This window comes from Gouania willdenowi, chromosome 24 (assembly GCF_900634775.1).
Source record: "Gouania willdenowi chromosome 24, fGouWil2.1, whole genome shotgun sequence".
Classification (NCBI taxonomy): Eukaryota; Metazoa; Chordata; class Actinopteri; order Blenniiformes; family Gobiesocidae; genus Gouania; species Gouania willdenowi.
Window position 1 is genome coordinate 19,284,667 of NC_041066.1, and position 8,581 is coordinate 19,293,247.

The window sequence follows — 8,581 nt, forward strand, 5'->3', positions numbered from 1 at the left end:
AATCACCAAAAATCTGAAGTAAGGCTATCGTAAGGCATTTTTTTCAGGCATATTTTTCAAAAAATTAAAAAAAAAAATTGAGTTTCGACCATCATTAGACCCTAAAAACTACTACTCGAAATGGAGCTAAGGCTATAGTAAGGTATAAAAACAGGCGAAAAATTTTCGAACACCTCTAAACAGAAGTAAGGCTATAGTAAGGCATAAAAACGGGCGAAAATTTTTTAAACGCCTCGAAATGGATGTAAGGCTATAGTAAGGCATATATTGGGCGAAACATTTTGAATTGCCTCGAAACGGAGGTAAGGCTATAGTAAAGCATAAAAATTCAAGAACAATTTACAAACGCCTCGAAACAGAGGTAAGGCTATAGTAAGGTATAAAAAGGGGCAACATTTTTTCAAAGGCCTCGAAATGGAGGTAAGGCTATAGAAAGGTATAAAAACGGGCAAGAGAATTTAGAACACCCCAAAACGGAGGTAAGGCTATAGTAAGGTATAAAAATTAAAGAAAAATTTACAAACGCCTCGAAATGGAGGTAAGGCTATAGAAACGCATAAAAATGGGCGAAACAATTTCTAACGCCTCGAAACGGAGCTAAGGCTATAGTAAGGCATAAAAATGGCCGAAAAATTTTCAAACACCTCTAAACAGAAGTAAGGCCTCAAAACGGAGGTAAGGCTATAGAAAGGCATAACAACAGGTGAAAATATTTCAAACATGTCACCAAGCAGAATGTACAGCAAGCGTTGTCGACAGGATTCGAACCTGTGCGGGGAAACCTCAGTGGATTTCTAGTCCACCACCTTAACCGCTCGGCCACGACAACTTGACAGTGCACTGTTTCTGAGACAACCTGTCCTTTGAGTTGAGCGAGAAAGTGAAAGTAAGTAAAAAATGGCAAAAAAACATTTCAAATGCCTCGAAACGGAGGTAAGGCTACAGTAAGATATAAAAAGGGGCGAGAAAATTTAAAACACCTCGAAATGGAAGAAAGGCTATAGTAAGGCATAAAAATTCAAGAATAATTTTCAAACACCTCGAAACTATATTATAGCCTAACCTCCGTTTCGAGGCGTTTGAAATTTTCTCCCCCGTTTTTATGCCTCACTTGCCTTACTAGCCTTGTTTAAGTATGTGCATTATATTTGAGGTATGTTTTAGGGTCTAATGATGGTATTAACTCAATTTCTTTTTTTGAAAAAAAATTCCTTACTATAGCCTTACCTCCGATTTTTGGTGATTTTTATTTTTGTAATTTTTTCTGCCTTACTGCTTTCTTAGCCCTGTTTCAGTATGTGCATTATATTTGCAGTAGTTTTTAGGGTCTAATGATGGTCTTAACTCATTTTTTTTTTAAAAAACACGCCTTACAATAGCCTTACCTCTGATTTTTGGTGATTTTTGTTTTTCGTCATTTTTTGTATACCTTACTGATTTCTTGGCCCTTCCATAAAAACGGGTGAAAAAAATTAATACGCTTCAAAATGGAGGTAAGGCTATTGTAAGGCATAAAAACGGGCAAAATATTTTCAATCACCTCAAAACAGAGGTAAGGCTATAGTAAGGCATAAAACGGGTGAAGAAGTTTCAAACGCCCCGAAACGGAAGTAAGGCTATAGTAAGGCATAAAAATGGGCAAAATTTTTTTGATTAAATTCATCTTCTAACCTGCTTTTACCACCATTTCAGGGTTGCAGCGCTACGTTGCCAGTCCATCACACAGCAGTACTTTCATTCAGTTCAACACTTTTTAATTCCGTTTGAAAAATAATGCAAATTTATGTTTACTTGAGTCAATTTGTTTTTAGCTCATATATATCCCCATTTTTTTTTTATAAACTCATCCATTATCCTGTTTGTTACAATTCTGTCTTTTCAAAAAGCCTAATTTTCTAACTCAATGTCATTTTTTCAGTTTGGTGTTGATTATGTTTCCAATATTCTACGCCTCCTATGCTTTTTTTTAGCCTTGATTCCATCCACATTAATAACCTTGCTCCTTTGTGCAGGATGAAATAGTAGTGCTCTCTCAGCGTCCTGCAAGTGGACCGTTTTATTACTCATTGGCATGTGTGAATACAATATTTTTCCCTAAAACTAGATGAACAAAGTCAAAATTGTATAGTCGTACAAAATTAATTCATTCTGTCAGAGAAAATGATTCACATAACTTTAATTGAATGTGCTGAGTCCAAAATGATTAAAAGAAACATGATAAAGGCTTCTGATAAAAACAAAAAAATAAGAAATAAAAAAAACAACAACAACAGATGGATTTTTTACTTTACACGTAGTACAACTACAAACAACATGTGAAATATAAAAAACAGAAATGAAAGACCAGCCCACGAATGTGGACTGGAAGAAACTGATCAGTAAACAGGTGTTAGGATGGGAGAGAGATACGGCCGATGATGCAACGGATGGAAACTTTGATGCAGCTTGGAGAAGAAATCAGTATTTGTCTGGTTTTTGTTTAAAGTCAAACCATCATTTCATTTCCCTGTTCGTGTAGGCCTTTTGCAGAGGTGGGAAAACGGCCTTTTGAATCAGGATGAATCAGACCTCTTGAATCATAAACAGCTTTGTTACAGTTTGAGGGTTTTAAATGTAATCATTCTCTGAGATTTTGGATATAACAACTATATGATCCTACGGAAATTGCTTTTAACACACATGTAAGTATATTATATTATATAATGATGATGTGGCAGGAGAACAGGCATAACCTTAACCATATGTAAATGTAAAAATCCACAAAATAAAAACAAATAATTACATAATTTTTATTTATATTTATTTTTTTAATGATAAACGTTACCGTAAATGTATCAGTTAGCCTAATGGCTATTTTTCATCTGCTGTCTCTAAAAACAAAACAAAAATACAAAAATGTCACATTCTAAAACAGCATAAAAACATTCATAAAATATTATAATTCACCTTTCTAAAAATGTATAACTCAGTTTCAATAAATAGTTCAATACATATTTTAAATATAAATATTAAATAAAATGCAAGAGAACTGGTGATTATCAGGGCTGATGATTGCAGTTCTCAAAAACAATTTTCTTTGCTGGGTTTTAAATTAATTTTATCTGGGATTGTCCAGGTAATAATAATAATAATAATAATAATAATAATAATAATAATAATAATAATAATAATAATAATAATAATAGATTTAATTTATAATGTCTTTAGACAGCTTTAACATTACATTCCAGTAATGGGCAGCTTGAAATAATCCGTTAATTTAACTTGTTCATATCAATTTATCATCTACAGATCTATAATAAACATTCTACAATCCTTCCTTTTTATGGGTCTACTCACAAATCAAACAACTTTGTATCAGTGCGCGCAGATGATTTTCTGACTTTAAAACCTGAACACACCAAAGATCTGCACCTCTTGATCCACAACTCTTCAGTCAGATGGTTCAACCAGGCTTCAACATCGTCACTGATGTCACGTTCTAGAAAACGTTGAAGAGGTTTTAATGCTGACTTGACACACGCTGGCAGCTCATTACCAGTTTAGCTACTGGTGACCTTTCCTTTGGGCCTCGCTTTAATAAAACATCAATGTCCAAATGAAAGATTCACTAAAACGCATGCCGTGTTCAAACAACAAACAGCTGGCCGACTGAGTGAAAATGAAAACTGATGCAATAGCCAGGGTGGCTCAGACTTGAACCTGTAAAATACAAAGAGGGTGTAAAGATCCATCCATTAGATCAATGAATTGATTTATATTCCTACGATCCAACTACATCAATCTGTGCTTGGCAAGTTGGCCTTTTGGATGACATTAATCGATATTAGGGGTGTCCCAATCCAATACCAATATCGGTCCGAGACCAGCCTGAAAACGAATATCGGATATCGAATTAAAATTTCTGAATTTCAGATTTTTTTTTTTTTTTTCCCCAATTAATTTTTTATTCATATTATTCAATTGTAGAATACTGTAGATATTATGTTGAAGGTTAAAATTCATGCAACCAATTGGTTAATAATAAATGGGTGAGTTTTTCTCATACCTACTGTTACTGACTATTGTTTTCTGTTTGACATCACTTGATCAAGCCTTTTCTATCATTCCACACTACAAAATAAGCATTTTTTTATTTTTTTTTATCAAAGAAAAAAATAAAATAAAAGTATGTACGATTCATGCTGATATCGGATCAATATCGGTATCGGCCGAAACGCAAGGCTGCAATATTGGCATCATATCGGAAATGAAAATGTTGTATCGGGACATCCCTAATCGATATATAATCGCTTTAAAAAGTAATCAATCGATTGTATCAATACAAGAAAACAACGGCAGACATTATATAGATGTGTTTTAAACGCGCTTTTAATATTAAAGACGTTACTGCATCAAGTTAAAATGAAAAGTATCAGGTTCAACCACTGCTAATTTACCCTGAACTGATGTTGGTTGCACTTCATTGTTATATTGTATTATTTTTTCTGATAAACTTAATACGTATTTTAATTGAACATGTAATGAGTATAGAAAATTGGAGCAGAAAAGTTAACTTCCTGTTAATTTAAACTGAAATGCTGGTTGGACTTTATTCAAATAAAATGTGAATACATTTGATATTAATTGTTGTTTACTTGTGTGTTTATGTCTATAATACATTTATGGACGATTCCACTACAACAAACATCAGGAATCTATAAAAGTTCACCTGTACTGTACAGTATTCAGGTATTTATTTTCAATCACACTGGTTGAATTATTATTTTGGCTAAAAAGTTACGGAATCAATTTCAAATTACTGAATCGTTTTGGATCGAATCGTTCTAAATTAATAAACTTTAAATCGAATCGCCAACAACGTATCGTGATTTGAAATGAATCGTTGCTATGTAGCAGCCAATCAACAAAACTGGCGAAACTCAACTTGCTTTATTTTTAATATATGACAACAATGGAGTCTCGGTGTATTGGATATTTAAGTAAATCATCAGTAAAAGGTTACACCGAATAAATATTTCCAACAACTTTGTTGTTTTTAGCTCAGAATTTAAGAAGAAAAAACAAATATATATATATAAATATATATTTTATTATTTTTATAATGATCATAGGAGTTTTATAGTTATAGACGGACTATGCATTTGCATATCATATCATATCATCTGTGGAGAATTGAACTTATCTGTCTGTACCCCTAATATGCTTAAAATGACATAGGACATAAGTATAATATGAACTGCTATTGTAAGCGGTGGTTAGTAGGAATGTAACGGAATTTTGTGGCACAAAATATAAAAACAGCCATATAAAATTCAAAGGTGCCTGGACAGAAAACAGTGAAAAGTTCACTCTTAGGTGTAATTTATGTTTATTTCATGTCTTAATCTTCATTGGAAATTTATTTATGTATTTATTTATTTTTTGTATTGTATCATGAGCGCAATAACGTATTACATATCGTATCGTGAGTTGACTATTTTGTTGACTATTTTGACATAATTAAGCCAAAGATAGCATCTTGCATATAGGGTCCCCACAAAGCTAGCTAGCTTTTCTTTGATTATAATATCCAAAAGTCATTTTTTTATATGCATATTAGATAGATGTGAACAAAGGTTTGCACAAAATATGATTGGAATAGTGTAAAAATAACAACAGAGTTATAGCAGAATAACAGCATATTTGCTCTTTTGACATTTATTTGCACTTTGGCTGATTTACTGACACAGTGATGCCAACCACAGGCAAACTCCCACTTGTACAGTAGCCTCTGACTGATTACAGTGATTTGGGTATATCATTGCGTATATTTGGATAATATTTTGTACTTTATTCTCCTTAGAACAGATGAAGTGACACTCATAATACTCCACGTGAAAACATGTCCTTGAAGCTGTGAATACTCCGAGGCACGTTTAAAAACATACAAAGCGAGGAAGGATGAAAGTCTACATCATGTTGCAGGATGTCAAGCAGAATTTACTCATTTACATAAAGTATGCATGTTCATACATGAACAATGTAATGTGGAAGTTTGCCTCAAGGAAATGTGTGGCTTTAATGTCAACTAAGCAATATTAATTTCCCCTTTGTGTTGAACATATTTTAATTTGTTCATCCTTAATCTACATATAATCTGTTCGAACACCAAAGATATCCTCTTAGAGACGTCACATGTTGATGGTGCATCACTGTGTAAAGTAAAAAAAAAGCAGTTTGGCTTTGATTTTTATGGCTTTTTCAGACTTTTGTTACAGTCTTTGCTTTTTTTATTGAACTTTTCCATCTTTTCTCTCACAAATAAACACATTTTTTAAATTGTATCCAGCAGTGGAAGCAGATTTCAATGATGTATGAAGGGTAAGCAAGATGGGAAAATAAGCAATTATTCAGGAGTTAAGCTTTTTTTTTTTTTTTTTAAATCACTCCCGGTCTTTGGGGGTTTATCCAAAAAACCCTGCTTATTTATTTATTTTATTTATTTATTTATTTATTTATTTATTTATTTATTTATTTATTTATTTATTTTAATTATTTATTTATTTTTCATCAGATTTTATTTTACTTTATTATATTTATTTGACTTGCAACTTTTCCATACACGAAAATTCCTCCCACACTACGCTTGCTGGTGTAAGAGCCTGCAACTCAGTTAAATTAAATGGAAACACAAAGTTTCAGAGTTTATCCTATTATAAGTAAAAACCATGCACTTATTTAAAACCTTTGCAAAGTGGTGACAACAATCCACTCCTTGTTATTTCTGTCATCATGATCCAATGGCTACTGATTTTTGTCAACCTATTAGAAACATTTATTGATGGATTAAAAATGTGACCGTGTACATCTATGTTGTTCCTCTATCAATGGTTTGTTTGTAAAGTCACATGGTAATAGTGGTAATAGTAGAAGAAACCCAATTGGTATTCACCTCAAAGTGTCTCCTACCTCCTGTTCTCTTTAAGTAGGTTACCTCTCAGGCATTCACACACAAGGGACGGCTGACGTCACAAGTGTTTTCGACGAAAGACCTGAGAATGAGCAGTGGGGGGGGGGGGGGGGGATGCTGGGACAATCATTGTATAGAAGTAGGTCAAAATCGCATAAAGTCGAGACAGTTTTGACCGAATAGGAGGAGAGAGGATCAAGGGGTGGTCTGTAGCTGGGGAGGCAGAGGGAGGGTAGATGATTAATGAGCAAAAAGAGACTTTGTAACAGAGGAGAAACGAATGGTAACATTTAAAACACACCTGTGGCCATTGATGAAGCTCCACTGAGATCTTTGAGCTCATTAAAAAAGTCTAAAAAAAAAATGCTGTTCGCAGATATTTGTGCCGAGGTGAAAGTAATGGATTACAAGTACTCGTTGATCAACAGACATTGTGAAACTACAAAAAATGAAATGACCAGACAACAATCAAATGCATCACATCATAGCCAACCAATCAGATTAAACGTAATGCACGGCAACAAAACAGAATTAAATGGAGGTTTTTTTAATTTATTTATTATAAATATTATAAATAAATGTGTTATTTATTTAGCTTTGATTGTTGTATATATCTGTATTATATGTGTGCATTTGTATATTTGTATTATCATTATTATTTATCTTATTTAATTTGTTTGTACTGTAATGTGTGCACTTGTGTTTAATCATTAACAGTCTTTTACTTAATTATGTACATTTTTCTTTCTCTTTATTTCTTTGTTTAGTGTTCATTCTTTTTTATTTGTAATACAATTTCTCCCTGGGATAAATAAAGATCCTGATTTTCATACATTTAGCTCTACTTAGAGCGCCTGATCATTTATTATTTTGAATTGAATTTATTGGTGTTATTTCATCATAAAAACAATTGTACATTTAGATACACTTATAATTTTATACAGGTGCCTTTGTGGAAAATAAATGAATGTGGTCTCTTCCTTTTTAAGTTATGAGATGTTTTACTGTATGCATGGTCACCGTGGTAAGTTTAGTTACCAAAAATAAACGTGGGGGATGAAAGTAACTAGTAACTTTTACTTTGAGTACTATTCAATTCAGCTACTTTTTACTTGTACTTGAGTATTTTATGTATGACTTACTTGTACTTGAGTACAATTTCAATCAAGTAACAGTACGTCTACTTGAGTAGGATATATTAGTACTCTTTATACCTCTGTATTTGTGTTACTTTAATTTGATATATTTCCCTGTTAGATGTGGTTTTCTTCTGTTTTACACTTTGTGTCACATTAAGGAGAAGCAACTGAGGATTTTAAATCACTGTAACCCATTTTTGTCATCTCAATGGTAATTTGGGAGGAAAAAAATGTGCTCGAACATGGACAACTGGGTAAAACATGCATTTATAGTTTATACTTTTTCAGCATGAAACATGGAAATCACAACTGAGGAAAGTTATAGCATTTTCTTTGAATTCTACAAGCAAAATGTTAATCATCTTTAGGTCAATATTGTGTAATCACTTGTAAGTAAAGACTCTTTCTAAGTTGGCATTCGATACACATATCAGTAAATATCTTATCGTTAAAATTTGATAATAATTATGATCATCTCTAAATTAAGTAT

The 8,581-nt window shown here is 32.6% G+C and overlaps 1 non-coding gene across 1 annotated transcript; it reads right to left on the reverse strand.

Annotated features, from left to right (window-relative positions):
- Nucleotides 1-747: 747 nt before the first annotated feature.
- On the reverse strand, nucleotides 748-829 carry trnas-aga (transfer RNA serine (anticodon AGA)). The gene has a single exon. It is a non-coding gene; the product is annotated as a tRNA-Ser (tRNA).
- Nucleotides 830-8,581: the final 7,752 nt, after the last annotated feature.